Source organism: Euprymna scolopes, chromosome 1 (assembly GCF_053919585.1).
Source record: "Euprymna scolopes isolate OS-2025 chromosome 1, ASM5391958v1, whole genome shotgun sequence".
NCBI classification, from domain to species: domain Eukaryota; kingdom Metazoa; phylum Mollusca; class Cephalopoda; order Sepiida; family Sepiolidae; genus Euprymna; species Euprymna scolopes.
In genome coordinates this window covers 173,721,728-173,745,148 of record NC_136482.1, presented here as the reverse complement: position 1 = coordinate 173,745,148, position 23,421 = coordinate 173,721,728, and the positions used below count along the sequence as shown (strand labels likewise).

The 23,421-nt window shown below is 33.8% G+C and overlaps 1 protein-coding gene, 1 non-coding gene and 1 pseudogene across 4 annotated transcripts in view; 1 reads left to right on the top strand and 2 right to left on the bottom strand.

Annotated features, from left to right (window-relative positions):
• Window positions 1-1,807, bottom strand: part of LOC145277592 (uncharacterized) — a 42,063-nt gene extending 40,256 nt beyond the window's left edge. For all 3 annotated transcript variants that reach the window (XR_013868167.1, XM_080129110.1, XM_080129119.1), the window contains exon 1: window positions 1,678-1,807. The gene's annotated coding sequence lies outside the window, so the exon portion shown is untranslated. The remainder of the gene's footprint in view (window positions 1-1,677) is intronic.
• Window positions 1,808-10,544: 8,737 nt separating this feature from the next.
• Trnal-caa (transfer RNA leucine (anticodon CAA)) lies at window positions 10,545-10,662 on the bottom strand. The gene is made up of 2 exons: window positions 10,625-10,662; window positions 10,545-10,590 (listed from the first exon to the last, which is right to left on the bottom strand). It is a non-coding gene; the product is annotated as a tRNA-Leu (tRNA).
• A 12,324-nt stretch (window positions 10,663-22,986) lies between these two features.
• Window positions 22,987-23,122, top strand: LOC145284052 (U2 spliceosomal RNA; annotated as a pseudogene).
• The last annotated feature ends 299 nt before the right edge of the window (window positions 23,123-23,421 follow it).

The following is a 23,421-nucleotide window of genomic DNA, read 5'->3' as shown; positions in this document are numbered from 1 at the left end:
GAATATGGTTGTCACAACATTGGTTGTGCTGAAATAATAACGTTGCTAATTGTGGCCTTGTAGACCAACGCAAAACCTACCTTAAAAAACTTATTTTCTAGAGGTATTTGGGCGTGCTGAAAACGAATATCGCATTTAAATTTTCTACAAATAAGTAGTTTTCCTGATATTAAGCAATGTAATTCTTTATGTTATAAGTGGTGGCCATTGTTGTATGTGCAAGCGCACGCATATTTTGGCACACATTTTTGCCACGTGTGCAGCAAAATATGCGCTCGCATGTACAACAATGGTCACCACTTATAACATAGAATTACATTGCTTAATATCAGGAAAACTACTTATTTGCGGAAAATTTAAATGCGATATTCGTTTTCAGCATACTCGAAAACCTACTGAAGTAGTCATTTTAAAGGAAAATGTTAAGGTGGAAACCAAGTATCATTTTACAAATATGGACAAATATGGCCGCCGCGTGACATTACTATATGAAACATACAGAAAAGTATATTTCAAGTATCGTGAAAAGTAGTTGTCGACCCCAATTTTAAATGCGATATTCGTTTTCAGCACGTTTTTTTAAAATAGTAGAAAATACTATTGGAAAATTTAAATGGCACCGAAGTCTCTGCTGGACACGGTAAGTTTGGGGAGAAGGAGTTTAAAAATTTTTTAAATATACAAAATACTGTTAGAAACTCGCTTAATATATGTTACCGTGACATAGGCTGACATATATTCGGTGGGTTTTTAACAGTATTTTGTATAGTTTTTTTTTATTTTTGACTCCTTTTTTCAGTGCTAGTGCACTTACTGATCCGCGCTATTTTTTAGATCGTATTTCCAAGTTTAATTAAAGTTTTATATGTTTTTTATTCAATTGTAAGGTTAAAGTACAGAATAGGTAGAAAACACCCTCCCCTCCTCATGTTAAGAATGGCAATAAGTAAAGTGAAAGTGCATTGCATTAGTAACCTTTTCCCAAACTTACCGTGTTCACCAGTCTAGCGAGCGCCATTTTAAATTTTCCAATACATCGGTAAACACAGGATGGTTTTCGAGATGAATAAACATGTTACATTAAATAAAAACACTAAAAAATTATCTAGTTAGGTAGAAAGGTAACTTATCTTGCCTTTGATAACATTCATTTGTTATATATTTGTTTTTTTGACAACTTTTTCGAATCTATGTGTAATACAAACCCGTTTTTCAAGTTTAAAGTTTTATTATAGGTTTTAATTAAATTGTAATACGTACAAAACACCCTCCCCATGTTAAGAATAGCTTTCTAAATAATAACGTTATTATTTCAGCACGCATCAATAAGTGCCGAAAACATTTGCTAAACAATAACAAGAGGTGCTAGTGCAGAGTGATCCGCGCTATTTTTTAAATCGTATTTCCAAGTTTAATTAAAGTTTTATGATATGTTTTTTTTTTATTCAATTGTAAGGTTGAAGTATAGAATAGGCACAAAACACCCTCCCCTCCCCCATGTTAAGAATGGTTTTTTTTTTAAATAATAACGTTACGGCTATTATTTACGTCCGGATGATCACTGCCTGAAATAGATGAAATAAACAATAGTTTTCTTTAAAACAAAATCATAAGAAATGAATTTGGTCGAATAGATTAGTTGCAAAACAAAATTTAATTTTAAAAAATGCTGCTTACTTTTGGAAAAAAAATATAAATATAAAAAGTTTTCTTCGAGAGCAGACAATCACACTCGTCTTTACTGTATTTTCAAACTGAAGTGACCGGTGTAATGTCAAGAAGATCACTCTGAGTCTGGTTATCTCCCTTGATATTAAGCGGCATGAAACGGATAAAGCTGTTTTACACCGTCAGAAAGTTGTCTCTATTTACAATATCTCCCCACGGGACAGAGTTAGACACCAGGGTCGTTTTTTAATGTGGAGAAAAGGAAACAAAATAAAAATTGTCTCAGTTGTGAAGGATTTCTCCTCCACTGACAGAGAACAAGAAATTGAAGTGTAGCAAACAGATTGAGATATTAAATCTTTTATTCAGGCAAAAAATGAACATGAACAAAAAAACTTTAGGTCAACTCAAAAGAGGGGAAAATGGGGGTCGTTGGTCATCCTTGTTATTCTAGAACTAAACAAAAGTCTCCACTTTGATCTTGACCCGAAGGCCAACGTCAAAAAGTTGTCACAAAACAAATATATAACAAATAAATGTTATCAAAAGCAAGATAAGTTACTTTTCTACCTAACTGGATATGTTTTTAGTGTTTTTATTTAATGTAACATGTTTATTCAGCTCGAAAAGCATAGCGTTAGCACCTTGATTCACCTAAAAAAAACATTCGTCGCCAATATACCCATTAGAGACTACCATTTTTATGTGAACTTTTCCAAAATGTACACATGATCTGGTGACGTCATCAATTGATGTGCTTAATGCGACCCACGACGAACATTTTTTTTTTTTTAACTATTATTTACTACTGTAATTTAATTTAATAGGAATTTATTTTACATTCAAATAGTTTACTTGGGTTTGTATTACTGTACACATAGATTCGAAAAAGTTGTCAAAACAACAAATATATAACAAATAAATATTATCAAAGGCAAGATAAGTGACTTTTCTACAAAACTGGATACATTTTTTGTGTTTTTATTCAATGTAACATGTTTATTCAGCTCGAAAAACATGCAGTGTTTACCGATGTATTGGAAAATTCAAAATGGCGCCTGACACTCTCTTTAACATGGTAAGTTTGGGAAAAGGTGTTATAAATAATAAAATAGACAAAATACTATTAAAAAACACCGAATATATGTCAACTTATGTCACGGTAATATATATTGAGCGAATTTCTAACAGTATTTTGTCTAGTTTATTATTTATAACATCTTTTCCTGAACTTACCGTGTTAAAGAGAGACTCGGGCGCCATCTTGAATTTTCCAATACATTGATAAACACTGTATGCTTTTCGAGCCGAATAAACATGTTACATTAAATAAAAACACTAAAAACATATCCAGTTAGGTAGAAAAGTAACTTATCTTGCCTTTGATAATATTTATTTGTTATATATTTGTTTTTTGACAACTTTTTCGAATCTATGTGTACAGTAATACAAACCCAAAAAATCTATATTGTAGCGGACATTTTGAAATAATGGAATTTTAATCTTTAAAAAATCAGTTAATTTTTAAGAGGTTGCTTTTTCTTGACAATTCAACTGATTATAGTATATATTAATTAGAAAAAAAACACTATTAAAAAAAAACATAATAATATTAAATTTATATCAATTTTTTAATTGCAACTTCAAGGTAAGTTTTTGTTCAATATGTGTATTTAAACTTAAAAAAATAAATATTTTTACTTATTTGAACTCTTGTGTTTCATAATAAATAGAAATTTCGATAGATTTAAATATATTTTCTTCAAATTTCGAAAAAAATAAATATGGGAGGGGGAAACACGCATTAAAAACCTATTTCCCCTCATATATTTTACGGAAACTGCATTTTATATGTAATTTCATTCATAAGTATCGAAAATTTCACGAAAATCTAACCATTAGTTGATTTTTGCTAGATTTATTAAACACGGGTATGTTTTCACGTTCGGAATGTCTACTACATGGGAACGTTATTTTAAAGCGTCAATTATGTAAACACGATTTTCATCTCGCAATTTCATTATTTTTGTACGATGAAAAAAATTTTAAAAAATTATTACTAGTTTATTTTGTCCTTCTTTTAAATGGTACAAAAGTTGTATTGATAATATTAATTTATAATAAAGTTACATCGTTTTACATATGGGGGGGGGGGGATTCTGTGATGACTTTTGGCAGTCCCTAATACCCATCGATATGCTGGAAAGAGTTAATCGAAACTTCAGAGTTTGATTAACTCAGTCCATAGAAAAGAATGGACGCCATCTTACTGATATCATCTTTAAAACTGGTAAAAATAATTAAATGTTGTACTAGTTGCAATTTAAAGAATTACATGTATATCTGCATTACCTGTGTTTTAATTGATATTTGAAATAAGCAAGTTGCTCTGCCTCACCTACATAAAACTCCAGTCCGCCTTACATACATGAAATTTTAGTCCCCCTTCAAAGTAATCTCCTCCAGTTGTAATACACTTGTTGTACCGTTCCAACAACTTCTGGAAGACCCCATGAAACTCTGCTGTGTGAGCGTGTCAATGACCCTCGTCGCAGCCTCTTTCATCTCCTCAATTGTCTCATAACGACAGCCTCTAAGATTTTCCTTGTGTTTAGGGAATAACCAAAAGTCACAGGGAGCAAGGTCTGGATTATAGGAAAAGTGAGGAACTCTCTTGATGTCCATCTTGGTCAAATAGTCAGTGATCTTCTCTGAGCATCCTTGAGACAAACTTCACGCAAATCTTCCACATTTTCAGTTCCTCATGATTAGAGCTCAGATGAGCACTTGCCATGGCTCATCTGGCATCAATGTAAATGAATGACTCTCATCTTAAGGAGGCTCCATGTTTGACAAGCTTCTGGCTCTGATCTTTACTCCTGATCTGAAATGGAACATGTACATCAAATCTGTTGCCAAGGTCACTGGAAAAATGGTTTGATCATTCTACGCTCCAATAGATATCTCACTGCCAATGCAATTCTCCACCTGTATAAGAGCCAAGTACGTCCAAGGATGGAGTAGTGTTGCCACATCTAGGTGGGAGCTGCTCAAAGCACCTTATTCTGCCTTGACAGAGTTCAAAATAAAATCATTTTTTATTTATTTTTTTTTTTTATAAATAAATGCATAAAACATATATATATATATATATATATATATATAGTCATCCACATACAGTACTATTTCGCTGTATCACAGCTCATCAGTGTGCCTAGACAGGCAACTACCTCAAGCCAGGATCAAAACCCGATCGCCCGTACGACAGTCAAGGCTTCTAACCATTACGCTAATTGGCGACTGCTGTGCGAGTAGTGAATTAACAATGTTTTGACATGGTCCAAAATACCTAAGCTCGATTTGGTTACACAAAGGGCATCACTTTATATGCTAATGGTAATTCGTGTATCACTTCTCAATATGCTCAACTCAAGATAAGGAGCATTATAGTCATTCACATATATACATATATATATGTAAAAATACAAGATGGTGTAATGGTAAAATATAAAGGTAACTGCAGCTTCTTTTCCAATTTTCGGATTCTCACCATGTCGTATCACATTTTAATTCCTTTTGCTAGATTGATCGTTGCTATTTCTTCTGATGAGTTAAAAGCATAATAGATTCATTGATTGATATAATAACTAAGTGATTGATTTTGTACTATGAAACAGATACTGTCAAGGATCAATTGATGTAAAGGAATAAAATATAAAAATTGTCAACATCATGTATTTTGGGATATAAATTTTTGTCATTTATTCTATATATTGCTCTGTATTCACATTGAGCTTCTTATATAAGGATTGATATATAATAAGAAAAATATATTTCTACAGAAATATATTATATATATATATATATATATATATATATATATATATATATATATATATATATATTTTATTAAGGATAAAAATAAAATTTTATGATAAAAGTCGTTTGATCATTATTTTATTGATCTGGGGTGGGAAAAAAGGCGAAAAAAATAAACAAAAAATTTTACTAGGACACTCCCAACCCTCTCTAGATGGCATACCGCCCACTGTTTTCTGGTTTGGTGGGGGCCAAAAACAAGCAGGTCAATGTTTAAATTCTAGATGGGATCAAAGAAAAATGGGGTTTGGGAGTGGGGTGGGGCGTTCTCCAAGATGAGGTCAGTTATTGGAATGGTCAGGCGCAAAAAAGAAAAATGAAGGTGTAGGTATCTTGAAGGTTACCTCTTGCTAATGGAGCGGGGGATATTCACTCAGCTAGCTAAGAAACCTAATCTAGATACTTAAGGGATTTGGAGTTCAACAGGATCTGGAACCATACATGCCATGCTTAAGTGGGGAACATGAACTCCAACTTGCCACCTCTTCGTACACATAGGCTCGCAATTTTTATCTATCTTCTGTTACAGGCAGTGGGATTTAATCTCTTCCTATCACATCTGATCATGACCTTCATCTGGTCCTTGAGAAACGGGATCAGATCCTGATCAGCAAAAGATTAAACCCCACGCTTCTCATGTACTTGAGACGTCCATATCATCATTCTGGCTATGGCTAGGACCATGAGAAACATCATTCGTCTCTCCCTATCCCACAGCATTGAGCCACTGTGGATGACATAGGACACGTCCAAAAGGCAAGTATACTCAGGGTTGATGCGAGCTGTCACCTCATTGACATACACCCAATATCGTCTGAGTTTGCTGCATTTGAAGAATGCATGTTCTGCCATTTCCTTGACTGGGGTCATGCAATGGGGACACCCAGGCAGTGAATTCACTAGTCAGGAACTGCGTAGTGTGGTGTTGAGGGGCAACACATTTCAGGCCAATCACCAGGTCTAAGAAAAATCAGTTGTTGAGATAACTTGAACCTGGCGCCCAGCTTCATCGAGAGCGGATCTCCTCTGTCAGCAACCCCAAACGCTCAATGAATGGGTTTGTGGTGGCCCCACTCTCACTAGTTCCTTAAAAAGTTCTTTTCTAGTAAGCCATGAAAGGTCTCTAGACCCAGGGAGGTTCCTTAGCGCGGCTCTACACTCTTTCAAGAACTGTGTGTTGCTCCATGGCTTTCAACATGCGTCAACCATGTGATCAAGGATGAGGTCAAGAAAGGCACCTTCGACTGTGGAGTTCCATGCAGACTCTCCTGTCAAGGTTCAACTCAGGAAGGCCAGCCTCTTAGCGTCTCAATGACGCCTCAAGTCAGGCCATCCTAAATCTCCCTCATACAGACATTAAATACAGACCTGTGTGTGAACCCAATGCTGCCCTTGTACCAAAGAAGTGAGGACAGCTTACTCTGCAACGACTTTACATAGTTTGCAGGTAGAGGAAGTACAACCAGTCAATAAAGGATGAGAAGAAAGATGTAGGTGGCACACGCCTCTGCTCTACGCTTCGAGTTGACTGCGGCTTTGACCTTTGATTTTACCTCTGACCAATTCTTTTGGAGCTGGAGACTCAGTCCAAACCACATGCTGGGGATCTGAACTGGGCCGTCCGTCCAGCTGAAGATAGCTGGAAGGGTGTTGGCACCCCTCCAGACCCCCAACCGCAAACTGGTCAACTTGCTGTGGTTGATTTTGGCCCCCATGATCTTTTCATACTGTGTGAGTGTCTCTGTCACTACCTCAATTTCTCAGTAACATAACACAAAGACGATGATGTCATCGCAAACATGGAGACTCTGGCTCTCGATCCTCCAGGCTGAGCGACTCTGCACAAGACTGGATTTGCCTCCCCATGCTTTAGCTTGAGAAGTAGCAGCTCCAACGCAAGGGTGTAAAGCAGGGGCAACAGCAGACAGTTCAAACGCTTTCTGTTTACCTGTACCACTGCCATTGGCGCTTAATACAGTACGGAAATCCATTTGCAGAAGCCAAGTTTGAATCCATTGGTCTCTAGAATAGATGCAAGAAAGTGGTAGAGTGGTGAATGCTCTGACAATCGGCAATCAGTTGTGCCCTCACGATGTGAGCACCCTCGACAAACCCGACAGGCTGCTAAATCCCACCTCCACACTGCAGAGATCCCTAGATGTAAAAAATCTTTTTACTCCAATAGTTACTTCTCCAGAACCGCTAGACTCTGGAATTCCATTCCAGGTCCCTGCTTCCCCAACAGTACTGATGTGCAGAAGTTCAAGTGTAACGTGAACCGACATCTTGCTGCCCAAATCCCTACATAGTACCCCAGTAGTTGTTGGCCCTGATAGTAGCCCCCTACACCAAAGTGGCAATTTGCCTTGTTTGGGATGAAAATGTAATAAAAAAAAAAAATTAAAAAAAAAATCTAACGCTTTGGACTGATCCAAATTGATTAGCACGGCTTCTTTGTCGTCTTCTATCCTTTCTTCTATGATCATATGAATCAGGGGAAAGTTGTTTTGGATCGATCTCCTCTTTGCTTGGTTCGGTTCAAATTCTGCTCGAGTTCGATGAAATCGCTGATAACAACCTGCAGCCGATTCGATAGGACCTTGGCCAAAATCTTCAGCTCTGTGTTAAGCAAAGTTATGGGTCGATAATTAACTACTTTACGAAAATTGTTGAGCTAAAAACAAAAACTAGTATCACTTGCACAATATTCAAGACAAGAACGAAACGAAATTGAAAAATTTTAAATGGCAGGAAAAAAACGACTACTTTTTTTTAAACATTTGTTAATCTTATCAAAAAAAAAAAAGCCAAAATTAAAAAAAAATTAAATTGGTTGCATTTTTTTATTCTACATTAATTTTCTGAAAATTGGTGATGGCCAAAAAATGGGTAATCAGTTTACGTTAAATTTATATAGAAAATTGATCCCCCACTCTAAAATCTTAAATATTGGCTTGAAAATAAAATAAAAGTAACGGAAATCGAAACTTATGCACTTATGTTACCATGCTGAACTAATAACGTTATTATTTTGAAAATCATTCTTAACATGGGAGGGAGTGTTTTGTAACTATTCTGTCCTTCCACCTAACAATTTAGTACAAAAATGAGATGGTATTATTTTACTTTAAGGCCCGTCTCACGTTCGTATATAACAAAATATTTTTTTGAAGATTTCTGTGTGTTAAAAACGAATCTGCAAACTGTTTCCATTGCAAAAAAAATAGTTTTCATGGTATGAAGAAATTACTTTTTCAAAAAGTAGGTGATCACTTGTCCATGTAAATTAAATTAAAATGAGCACCCACGTTCTGGCCACCTGTGAGAGGGGGCATTTTTTGTGTTTATTAGCTAAAAAGTTTTTGTTTGATTTTTTTTGCATGGTATTAACCCCTGAACTCTGGGATTATTTTCCATTTCACAGCCTAGCCTTCGTCTACGCTACGCATGAACATAAATGAAGGCTGTTAAATGTGCACTCGTGTACCAAACTGCCTTGTCACGGTGTAATATTGGCGGAAAATTAAAATTAAACATAAAACAAGTAGTTTTCCAAATGTTATCACGGGTGGCAATTTTGTACGCGCAAGCGCGCATGTGATTAACATGTGCTTGTCACGCGCTTGCGCGTACAAAATGGCCACCTGTGATAACATATGGAATTACATGGTTTAATATTTGGAAAACTACTTGTTTTTCGTCTAATTTTAATTTTTCACCAATACTACACTGTCACAAGGCAGTTTGGTACGCGAGTGCACATTTAACAGCCTTCGAAGGCTAGGCTGTGAAATCGAAAATAGTCCCAGAGTTCAGGGATTAATGCGCTTGCGCGTACAAAAATGGCCAGCCCTGATAACAGAATTACATGGCTTCATATTTGGAAAACTACTTGTTTTTCGTCTCATTTTAAATTTTAGTCAATACTACACTGTGACAAGGCAGTTTTTTATGCTCGAGCGTAGTGTAAACGAAGGCTGGGCTGTGAAATGGAAAATAGAGTTGAAGGGGCTAATACCATACAAACGGTAAATTTGCAACGGAAATGGTTACTATATTCTTTTAAAGCATACCGAAAACTACAAAAACTATTTTTTTTCTATACGAATGTGAGACGAACCTTAAAGTAAAATAATACCGATTTTTCTTTATCTTTTAATTTCCCCGTGTCTTTATTGAAAGATGAAAACAGAAAAAGAAATCGAAAAAACCTTTTAGCCAATAGACACTCAAAAAAATGCCTCCTCTCTCAAGTGGCCAGAAAGTGGGTGCTCATTTTAAGTTAAATTTACATTGAAAAGTGATCACCCCTTTTCGAATTAGTAATTTCTTCGTATCATGGAAACTATTTTTTAGCGATGGTAACGGTTTGCAGATTTGTTTTTAGCACATCGAAATCTACAATATATATATATATATATATATATATATATATATATATATATATATATATATATATATATACACACACACACACGAACTGAGACGCCACGGGCCTTAATGTAAAATTTTACCAATGAGATCGTGAAACTTAAATTTAACTTGAAAAGATTATTTAAAAAATAGCACGGTAACATAAGTGCATAAGCACTCGGAAATCTCAGCGACATACTCAGTAAATGTACACGGAAAAAAAAAATTATCAAATTAGTAATGGTCATAAAGTGAGTGATCAGTTTAGGCTAAATTTATGTAGGAAAGCGATCCCCCTCTTAAAATCTAAAATATTTGAAAAAAAAGAAAATGTTGAATTCTCTGACGAAAGAATTTGTAATTGTAAGCAATAAAAGCTTTAGTAGAAAAAAAAAAAAAAGTGATAAATAATTGGCGGTGGTAAATAACGAAGGAGGAGCGCTACCACCCGTTGTAAGATTCGAACCCAAAATCAAAATGACGAAGTAAAAGTAAGACTTGTCATTAACTAAAGCAGAATATTGTTTAAGAGCGTATTTAATACTTACAAGAATAAAAAAATAAAATTAAAGACAAAACATGTTTGTCAGAAGTGGGATTCGAACCCACGCCCACATTCGTGGACCAGAATTCTCAATGTTTCTGGTTAAGGTTTATTTATAACCTTGAGTCTGGCGCCTTAGACCGCTCGGCCATCCTGACATTGATGAAAGGTGTTTACCAAAATATCCACAAATTAAAAAGGATAGCATTTTTATAATTTTTTTTAAATTTTGTAAGAAAAGTCCAACTATTTTTATGACAAAATTTTAACAAAATGATCCATGAATACGACTTTACTTTTTAATAATTAGAAATTATTAAAAAGAACAATATTTATTTATAAGAACGAATAATGCCCTACATATCTGATAAATAATATTTTCCTTGGTTTTCTGCGTTTTCGGCATTACGATTAACAAATATGATATTCATAAGATATTCATCAAGATTTAATTTAATATTAATTTTTATTTTCAAGAAAACATGTTTTTGTACATTTTTTTTTAAAAATAAGTTATAAATTTGGATCTGTTGTCATTGCCATCCGATCTTCGTTGTGCCTGTTTTTATCTGTTCTTTTGTTAAAGTTTAAAAAATACTAAGTCATCTGTAAAAAAAAAAATAATAATATGAAATTAAATTAATATGAATATTTATTAATATAAATGTTTATTAATATTGCTACATAATTTTAAAACTACAAATCAAATAAGATGATATTTTTTTAAAAGAGAATTTAGGACGCTGAAAACGTACATGAACCTTTCGTTATAGATGCAGGTTGGCATCAAAATAATCGCTTCTCCATCGCGCCTAACAAAACTTTAAATACTATTAATTACTCTAGTCTTAAATCAAGTGCATGTTTAAAATTTAAATTAAAAAAACGAATAACCTATTTAAAATATTAAGAAATAACGTTTGTATCGTTCAACACGAAGAAAAAAAAAAGATGTCTCGTTTTTTTTTTCTAAACAAATAAAACTGTTTTTAGTAATTTGTGAAAATATTACTTTGCCACACAATAAAATAAAATAAAATTCAAATCATATTCATTTATGTGTTAATGAGGATTGCTGTTAATAAACACCTAAATTTGAGGTTAAAATCAAGTTCCGTACGTGTTTGTTTATATTCTTCATCAGCTGATATTTGTGCTCCTACAATGAATTCCCTGGAAAAGTTACTTCTGATTAATATCTATCAGTTTAAAGTATACAAACGAACTTGGCTGTTTTTCAGATCAACGGAATATTTTAAAACTGATAAACATTAATCAGAAGTGACTTTTCCAGGGCATTCATCGTGAAGCTAAGCACAACAAAGAATGTAAACAAAGGCGGACGGATTTTGATTTTTAACCAAATTTTGTTCGTTATTCAATTATTACTTAACACACATACACACACACACACACACACACACACAATTTCATTTTAAAGCAAGACATTTCACGGAAATAAACTTTTTTTTAACTTAATTTTTTTTTTTTTAGCAAAACCAAAAAAATAATAATTTAAACGAAATTTTAAAATTTGATAATTTACATCTTAAGTATAGGTCATTGATTACCCCACTAAGGTAAGACCATATATAAAGGTTTACATCCTCTTCTCTCGAAGAGAGTCAACTCTAGCAGTCTAGCACTGGTTGTAAATGCGTCTGAATATATATACTAGCAAACAGGTAATAAAACATGTTAGAAAACACTTTGAAATGAGTTAAAAACATATTTAATCTGAAAAGGAAACACTTATTTTTTTATTTCATATATATATATATATATATATATATATATATATATATATATATATATATATATATATATAAAGTGGGGTCATCAACAATTGATATGTTTTTAGTCGCATGCAAGCTACTCAATAAGTCACTCCGTCGGTCGGTCTGTCGTTCGGTCTGTCAGTAACACTTTTGTGCTTGGCCTTTTTGGTTAAGATCAAAGGTCTGTTGTTAATAGATGCTGTTCTTAGCTTTTTAAGCTTTTCTTGGCCTTTTGGTGGAGTCGCCTGATTGTCCCCGTTGTGGGACAACGAACAGCCTTAGAAACGACTGATCATGCTTTCTTCGATTGCCGCGAACTCTGCCGGTACTCATCATATGTTAGCGAGGTGACGGCTCACATCGATCCTGAGCATCCTCGCCCAATTACCGTATCCAATGTCGTGGACAACGTTAGGCCGCCGTGGGACCGGGAAAGACAAATAGTCTACGTTACGATCCTGGCCGTGGCAAGAATGGTGATTTGGATGTCGCGTCTGCAAGGTTACCTGGGAGTGTCTTTTTCTGATCAGGATCTAATCGCTTTCTTTAAACACCAACTACAGGTGAAGATCAGATGTAATAGAAGAAGGCTGCATCGCGCTGCATTTGACAGAAGATGGATACATGTAGCAAGTCTGTGTGTACGAAGAAGAGCCAAATTTGAATACGTGTTCCCTGCCTAGGCGTGGAATGCGCAGTTCCGTAAAGTAAAATTAAACAAGTAGCCTCTCAGCTAGCTGATGGTGTGTTCCATCCCTCCCCGATTAGGAAGCCTCCAAGACCCCCATCCCCTCCTACTTGCAATTTTTGTTTTCACCCCTTCCTCTAAATTTCACCCACCTTGGAGAGAAATAAATACAAACTAATCCCCATCCCTTACCCACAAAATTTTCTTTTCTCCATTCACCCCCATCTAGAGGGCATCCCCACTTGGAGACTGACCCGCAGAAGCAAGGTTCCTTTTACAAACCTAGTGGAACGGGTAGTCTATCAACTAGACGGGGTTGAGAGCGTCCTACTAATCACCTTTTGTTTTTTCTTCCCCCCGCCCTCGACACAAATGAATTATTGTACCATTTTGTTTTTTTTACATGTCAATAAAAAATGTTTTAAAAATTGGGAGTTAAATAGGACGTCCCCCAGTACGAAAGGGTGAATGCGGTATTATGGTAAAAGCAGATACTAGCTGGGAGAAACTTTTGATTTTGTTTGGTTCTGGAGTGACAAGGATAACCACCAACGACCCTCACAACCCCCCCTTTTGAATTGGCCATGTGGCTAAGTTTTTTGTTCATTGTTGATTTTCACTGTACTTTTAATATGAATAAAGGATTTAATATCTCAAAGTGTAGTATCTGTTATTACTACATGCTGTACTTATGTTTGTAACTTTTCCTTGGTCACATAACTAAGATTAAAGTGTAGTACCTGTTCTTAATAGATGCTGTACTTACGTTTGTAACTTTTCCTTGGCCACATGGCTAAGATCAAACTGTAGTATATGTTCTTAACAGATGCTGTACTTACATTTGTAATTTTCCTTGGCAATGGAAGGGGAAACCCTTCCATGCTAAGCCATTTTTAGTCGCATGCAAGTCAGGTCTGTAACACATTTACATTTTATTATTTTTTTTTTAAGCAAAGGGTATGGAGTAACATTTTTATCCCCCAATTTATCAGAGAGGGACCTTTGTTTTCAATGGGTCTGCCTGTCCGTTAGTCCAGATGATTGACGGATAACTGTCCATTAGTTTTTCCTGAAATTCTGTCACAAATTATATTTTAATATATAAACGTGCATAGTAAAAAAATTATTTTTATTTATTCATTTTTTTTTTTTTTTTTTGAGAAATCCTGTTTTGCCCGCAGGGGCTCAAAAGGGGTCAAAAATGGCCAAAAATGACACTTTTTGTTCAGTAACATTTGATCCATCCATTAGATTTTTCTGAAACTTGCCCAAAATGTGGAGGGCATTATTCTTAATATAAATTAAGTATGGGTGACCCTGGCAAAAGTCTGGTTTGCGTCCCCCGGGGATTTTTTGTGCTGAAAACGCCCTTTCTTCTGGCACATTTCTCATATTTCTCAACAAAACCTTGATATGTCTATATAGTGGTTTCCCATGTTGCTGAATGAATACATGTGTTAAGGTGTGAAACTGCACTGTTTGTCCATTGTCATTGGTATTCGGTATCCAAAGTGGCTCATCAGGGGTCAAAAATTGCAAAAAATGACACTTTTTGCCCCATAAATTTTTACCTATTCATTATTTTTTCTGAAACTTGTCCAAAATGTGGAGGCCATTGTTCTTAATATAAATTCAGTATGGGTGACCCTGGTAATATTATGGTTAGCATCCCCCAGGTACTTTTAGTGCTAGAAAACACACCTTTTTGGGACTCCAATGCAGCACCAATTTTTAAAACTATATTTCGTACAGAAGGGGAACATGCATGCGCGGCTCGTTTTTTAAGCAAGGTGCATGGAGTAACATTTTAATCCCCCGATTTATCGGAGAGGGACCTATGTTTTTGGTGGGTTTGTCTGTCCATTAGTCCAGACGATTGATGGATAACTGTCCATTAGTTTTTCCTGAAATTTTGTCACAAATTATATTACAATATAGATGTGCATAGTAAAAAAAATTTTTGTGCGGAAATTCCCATTTCACCTACAGAGGCTAAAAAGAGGTCAAAAATGCCTCAAAAATGGCCAAAAATTACACTTTTGGCCTGTAACATTTGATCCATCCATTAGATTTTTCTGAAACTTGCCCAAAATGTGGAGGGAATTGTTCTTAGTATAAAGTCAGTATGGGTGACCCTGGCAAAAGTCTGGTTTGCATCCCCCGGGGACTTTTAGTGCTGAAAACGCCCTTTCTTCTGGCGTGTTTTTGATATTTCTCAACAAAACCTTGATATGTCTATATAGTGGTTTCCCATGTTGCTGAATGTATATATACATGTGTTAAGGTGTGAAACTGCACTGTTTGTCCATTGTCACTGGTATTCGGCATTCAAAGTGGCTCATAAGGGTTAAAAAAAAGTACCAAAATTGAAAAAAATGACGCTTTTTGTCCCATAAATTTTTACCTATCCATTAGACTTTTCTGAAACTTGTCCAAAATGTGGAGGCCATTGTTCTTAATATAAATTCAGTATGGGCGACCCTAGCAAAATTCTGCTTTGCGTCCCCTGGGGACTTTTAATGCTAAAAATGCCCTTTTTTCATATTTCTTAATAAAAAAACTTGATATGTATATCTATATAGTGCTCTCCCATGGTGCTGAATTCAAATATACATGTATTACGATGTAAAAGTGCCCCCAAAGTTTGTCCATTGTCACTGGTATTCAGCATTCCAAGGGGCTCATAAGGGGTCAAAAATGTACCAAAATTGCAAATAATAACACTTTTTGCTCCATAAATTTTTACCTATCCATTAGATTTTTCTGAAACTTGTCCAAAATGTGGAGGCCATTGTTCTTAATATAAATTCAGTATGGGTGACTCGGGTAAAAATCTGGTTTTGTCTCCCAGGTACTTTTAGAGCTAGAAAACACGCTTTTTTGGGACTCCCATGCTGCACCAATTTTTATTAAAACAATATTTCATACAGAGGGGGACCACGCATGCACGGCTTGTTTTTTAAGCAATGGGCATGGAGTAACATTTTTGAGTGTTATGTTCAAGCTGATTCCGCCTATGATTTCAGTGAATCTAATTCTTTACACAATAAACACGAGGTTATTGTGAGAAACACTTTATTGAAAAAAAAAATTAGCATTATTGTGGACTTTTTTAATAGCTTTTATGGGGTTATTCTACACCAACAAAGGAAATATGTTGGCTAAATTTATATTGTCTCGACTATACATACAGCAGCATAATCGGAGTAATATGGCCAAATGCAGATCAAAATCATGATTTCGGTTTGATTTGACGAATGCATAATCAAGAATACTGCCACTTTCATGAGTAGAATATTGTAGCAATTGCTTAAAATCATAAGAAATGATAGAACTGACTATCTGATGCATGTTACCGAGAAAATCAATGTTAAAATCTCCAACAATGTAACAGTTGTCACAGTCACTTATTAATTTGTATAAATTCTCTAAAAAAGAAAAACTATCCACACCCTGAGATCGATAGATATTTATAATATGACAATAATTTCTAGAAAACTTTGTCATTTGAAATAAGTTATTGTTTACTTCGCCATTAAGTTTGAAATCTTCTTTATAATAATTTGCAATACCTTTCCCATTACCTCTATTTGTAAGATGAAGATTGAATCCTTCAATATTTAAGTGATCATTGTTAATACTACCTGAACACCATGTTCATTGTACACAAATCATTTTACAGTGTTTAATCTTATAATCATTGCGTAGATCATTAATGTGTTTTGGCAAAGAACGAATATTAAGACTAGTTAAAATGGTAAATTCTCTTATAGTTTTCTCAGTATTATTGTAAGATACTGTTTTAAGTCTTGATAGTTCTTTAATTGCTGGCTGTGAAGGGTATATTTTTGTTTTTTTTAACTTCTTCCATGATAAAAAGTTGGCTTATAGCTTGAACTCGGCTGAGCATAACATATGCCTGTGCTGGTTCCATTACATGTCTTAAATCCAGAACTAAAGGATCAGGTTTACATACTGTGGCTCCCTGCATTTTATGAGCAGTACAAGCAAAACTAAGTTTTAGAGGAAATTGCAATGCAGTTAGTATTTGATTATTAATTTGTTTCTTTGGCATACTAAAATTAAATTCTATTTTTTCAATAGGAGTCACAGGAATACCAGTAAACTGACCTTGTAGAAAAGCAAAATTTTTTCATTTTTTCTTTCCAACTTTTTCATTTTTAAAATGAACTAATACACATCTGACAACACCACTATTTGAATACTGAAATCCAACAATTTCTCCAAATGCACCATTAGTTAATAAATCAATAACATTAGTTAATAAATCAATAACATTAGTTAATTAATAAATAACATAACTGTAGTTAATAAAACAATAACATTAGTTAATGAATCAATAACATTAGTTAATGAATCAATAACATTAGTTAATAAATCAATAACATTAGTTAATGAATCAATAACATTAGTTAATAAATCAATAACATTAGTTAATAAATCAATAACATTAGTTAATTAATCAATAACATTAGTTAATAAATCAATAACATTAGTTAATGAATCAATAACATTAGTTAATAAATCAATAACATTAGTTAATGAATCAATAACATTAGTTAATAAATCAATAACATTAGTTAATAAATCAATAACATTAGTTAATGAATCAATAACATTAGTTAATGAATCAATAACATTAGTTAATGAATCAATAACATTAGTTAATAAATCAATAACATTAGTTAATAAATCAATAACATTAGTTAATGAATCAAAAACATTAGTTAATAAATCAATAACATTAGTTACTGAATCAATAACATTAGTTAATAAATCAATAACATTAGTTAATAAATCAATAACATTAGTTAATAAATCAATAACATTAGTTAATTAATCAATAACATTAGTTAATGAATCAATAAAATCCACATTGTAACTTAACATAACTTTTGCATTTTAAGCTTCAGTAATTTTTGAAGTGTTAAGTGTTAAAAATAGAAGCATCATTAGATGTTTTTGCATTAATTTCTTTTTGTGCGGGACATTTGACAATTGCTGCAATTTCATGTAATATTTCTAATATTTCCAGTTTATGTTCATTAATTTCAATTACATGTTTATTTTTGCAAGTAACAAAAAGTGCATCAGGGGGAATATCAGGATGATTAAGAGGTTTTACCCTTGTTTCAAGCAATCCATAATCTTTATCTGTTTGAGAACCAGTTCTAATTCTATTCAAAACCTCTGCATAATCAAAATCTTCCCCTGTCGATGATTGGTGAGCAGTTGAATAACTCCAAATGTTCGCCATTAAGATTCAATATAGAACGAAGCATGGTAATCTTTTGAACTTGGCAATTCAAAAATGTATTTGCCCATAAAAGGCTTCAATTGAAGTAAGTCACCAAACATTAATACTGCACACCCACCAAAAGGTTCACTGATTTTTTTCTAATAATTCTCTTAAATGGAGATCAATTTTATATAATAAATCTGCTTTTACCATGCTAAATTCATCAAGAATAATCATCTTTAGATTTTAAAAAAAAATCTCTTTTTTGGTCCCTTAATTTGTCTGGGAGTGAAAGAAATTCATTGCTAAATGGAAAATTAAAAGCACTATGCAATATCATCCCATCAATATTTGCAGTCGCTGTTCCAGTAAATGACAATGTCAAAATATAAGGATTATCTAAATTATCACCAGAACGTCTCAAAAGTCTTTCCATTAGTTGCACTATAACATGGATGACTGAACTTTTGCCAGCACCTGCTCTCCCTTGAATAATAAGTCGAGGTGCAGCAAATCTGAAAGAGGATTTTCTTGGGATCAGTATTCTTTTAATGTGTTTACATACTACATCAACAACCATTCTTTGATCAACATCCATCCTGTGAATTAGTGGAAAAGTTCTTTTTCGGGCCTTAATGTTGTGATTTTAAATAAGCCAGGTGTTGCCTGAGTGTCATTTTGATCACATACACCTTCAAAATCTCTAATCTCTTGCTGTATATTCTGGGTTATCTACAAGACCAATTTCTTGATATTCAAGTCTTTCTTGTTCATTTTGTGGATCTAATTGTTCACCTATAGCATGATTTATTTCACAAGCAGCTGCCATTCCCTCTTCAACATTTTCTAAAAAAGGCATGAGTTTTTTCTTTACTTCAGAGAAGTGACTTTGATTAAAAGTATTTTGACAAATTTCTAAGTCATCTCTTTCATCTAAAAGACAATACTCGCAGCCATCAGCTATATTATTTGTGTGAGGATGATACAGTTGAAGTTCAGAAAAAAGATATTCATGAACGTTTTTTGACCTCTTGAATTTATGATGTCTCAAAACAGCTTCAGTTCTTAATTTCGTAAAACCAGATTCATCCTCCTGTGTAGATTTTAACAATGTAAGTTGTTAATTTAAAAACCTGTTCTTCATGATCAATATTTTTTGTTATAATTACATCTTTAACAATAAGTTTTCCATTGAAATTAAACTGTTTTCTAATAATATTTTGTTTAAATTCATGATGTTCTGGTATTTTTCTTGCACGTGAATATTTTTTTACAAATTGAGCATAGTAGAGATCTTTTAACTCGGATTGAATACTACAATCTCTCCTTAAATATTTTTCATACATATATGCTTTCTCTTGATATTAACCTTCTCTTCAAGTGAATCCTCACAATATTTGGTAGTATCATCATCAAGTTTTTGTAAAATACGACTAGGATTAAATCCAGTGGGTGCAAATGCCCATTCAATATTAGAACCCTTAAGATGCAAATGAATAAGAATTCTAAAGTATGCTTCACTTTCATGCATTTGTCAATGAGTAATAAAAACGGATTGAATCTTTTTTTAAACTTTGTTCTTAAGTCCACATTTTCAGCATCTTTAAGTGCACCCAACAAATGTTGCATAGTTCCACTGTCATCTTTAGAATAATAATCACTTATGTAAGTTATAACAGCAAAAAAATCGAAACACAATTGAATATCTATATTACCATTCCAAGCAGCTAACCACTCAGGGTTATAGGTGTTAACCATTGTTTCTGAGATGTCCCTTTTGTAAAAAGGATGATATCCAGATTTATTGACAGACAATGCATTTTCATATTCTTCTAATTTTGAGCTAACATCATCATATTTTGATATATCAAAACCAGCAAATTCTAACATGTGTTCAATTCGTTGTTTAATCAGGGAACATTCCTCCATATCAAAATTAGGAAGAGAATCTAAAATAGTTCTTATATCAGGCAGTTGGATTGTACCATTATCAGCAATTTTTCCATGAAAGAGATACTGAAAGTCATCTGGGACATAAGAAAAATCTTCATTTTCATAATCAGCATGCTCTAATAATAGATTAAGTGTATATTTAATGTTTGAATTTTTCATACATTTATCCAATTCAGTTTGTTTAAAAGCACAAATGTTTTTCATTTTATTATCATCTTCCAATACTTTTTTCACAGCATTAATTACCTTGGTATATCTGATCATTTTCTCTGTTTTATACTTTTCATTATCAAAAACATAATTAGATGGCGTGCTGATTATGGTTTTATGTATTGGTAGTTCAGGGAAATCAAAACGACATTGACAACCATATTTTTGACAAGCTTTTGCAGTATGTACCGCCTTCACTAAATCACTAACCGCTGGGTTTCGTAAAGATACCGATATGGCAAGATCAGCAACTTTCTCCATAGCTTGCTTATGATGTGCTGACAATTTTTGACAGTTTCTTATTAGATTTTTAGCTTCAATGAAAATTTCTTTATCCGATATTGTCAATTGAGGCATTTTTTCCCTGTCAATCCACAATACAGCATGTGCATGTGAAGCCCCTCTGAATTGAAATTCTATGCGATAGTTATAATACTTAGAAAGTAATGTTGCTATCTTGCACATAACTATACAAGTTAGAAAAGCATTTCATCCAAGGCATGAAAATTGTTAAACAAAATGTTTTTACTATAGGCTTTAAAAATAAAGGTACAAGATTCAATTTGAAATTTATTTATCTTCAAAGTGTATTTTTATAAATTTTACAAAGTAAGGTATGCAAATTTAATACCTTACTTTCTAAAATGTATAAAAGTGCACTTTGAAGATAAATAAATTTCAAATTGAATCTTGTACCTTTATTTTTAAAGCATATAGTAAAAACATTTTGTTTAACAATTTTCATGCCTTGGAAGAAATGCTTTTCTAACTTGCATCCTATCTTTTTAAGATTATATTTTATTTAATTTATTAATTTGGATTTAAAAAAAGATGAATGTGATTTTGTATGTATTTATAAAAACCCTCCTACTCTCTATTTCAGATTGTATTTCTCCTCATACCACAACTCATTTTTGCAACCCCCTCTTTGTATTATTACAGATCTGAATATTCTCTCTGTTTCAGTTTGTAATTCTCCTCACTCCACAACTCTTTTTTGCAACTCTCTCTTTGTCATACATGTCTGAATAATAAGAAAATCTGAATTTTTTAACAAAAACTTTAAAATAATTTTTTTAGATTAATTTTTTTTAAACTTCTTTCAGAATAGAAAATATTTACAATTTAATAAGGAACATATTTCATATAGGTTTCATCAAAAATATTCAGTAGATAACGAAAAAAATAGAGATGAAAATTTAAAAAGGAGTGTATAATTGGTTATGCTCAATAGTAGTCCTCGCTAGCGAAAGACTTTGTTATTCTATTATTATTATTATTTAAAACATTTTGTGTCCTGCGCTTTCGCGTGAGGACTAATTCTTAATAAATAGCTTTAATCTTTGGTGAAAATTAAGTGTTGCATTTAATAAGTTACTTTTGACCATAGTATGCTTAGATGGATAATCAGCAAGAAAACCATCTACAAATATTTATTCTTCACCATATAAGTTTGTATATGTGACATCATGTCCATCTAAGAGAGATGTGAAGTTCTCTTCCCATCTCATACCCGCACATGATACGGTAAAAAAGAAATCAAATGGACCAAGATTTTCAACTTTAACATTCAACTCAATGTTTGTCAATATTTTGGAGTATTTTTTATTTTATCTAAAACCATAGTTGGATCATCTAAATGATAAATAGTGTTTCCATTACTACCAGTACGTTTTCCCTGTACTTTTAACATGAATAAAGGATTTAATATCTCAAAGTGTAGTATCTGTTCCAGCAGATACTGCAAGCAAAGACCATATGTGCTGGCAACCCACCATATAAGACCTTGTTCAATGTAGGGGCAACCCTTCATACTAATTGTCACTATCCAGCTCCCCTACTTCCTGGGAAGGTGGACCCCATTTCCCCTTCACTCCACACATTAAAAATCAGCCTTGTGCCTAATTTATTCGGTGGGGGAGCAAATAAATACCAACCCCACATATAAGACCTTGGTCAATATAGGGGCAACACTTCATACCAATTGTCACTATCCATCTCCCCTACTCCCCGGGGATTTGGTCCCCAAATCCCCTTCACTCCTCACATTAAAAATCGGCCTTGTGCCTAATTTGCTCGGTGGGGGAGCAAATAAATACCAACACCACATATAAGACCTTGGTCAATGTAGGGGCAACCCTTCATACTAATTGTCACTATCCAGCTCCCCTATTCCCTGGGAGTTGGTCCCCATTTCCCCTTCACTCCTGACATTAAAAATCGGCCTTGTGCCTAATTTGCTCGGTGGGGGAGCAAATATATACCAACCCCACACATAAGACCTTGGTCAATGTAGGGGCAACCCTTCATACTAATTGTCACTATCCAGCTCCCCTATTCCCTGGGAGTTGGTCCCCATTTCCCCCTCACTCCTGACATTAAAAATCGGCCTTGTGCCTAATTTGCTCAGTGGGGGAGCAAATATATACCAACCCCACACATAAGACCTTGGTCAATGTAGGGGCAACCCTTCATACTAATTGTCACTATCCAGCTCCCCTACTCCCCGGGGAGTTGGTCCTCATGTCCCCTTCACTCTTCACATTAAAAATCGTCCTTGTGCCTAATTTGCTCGGTGGGGGAGCAAATAAATATCCTTTTCTTGGCCTTTTGGCCAAGATCAAAGTGTAGTATCTGTTCTTACTACATGCTGTACTTATGTTTGTAACTTTGTGATATAAAGGGGGATCACTTTTCTGTATTAATTTAATGTAAAATGATCACCCACTTTACTACTAGTCAGTCTCAAAGCCATTCAAGTCATTTTCCAGATCATTCAAGTTGTTTTTGAAGGATTCCAGTTATGCTTTAAGCATTCAAGTCATTCTTAAGGTCATTTAATTCATCCTTAAGTTCATTAAAGTCATTCTAAGTCATTTACTTTTTATTTAAGTCATTTCAGCCCATTTTTCGGTCATTTTAGTTTATCTTTAAGAATTTCATGTCAATCCTACATTCACGCATTCATTCATTAGACGAGAGCACGCGACTAATAGCTATCAGTCTTGTTTTATTATTTGATATTTTC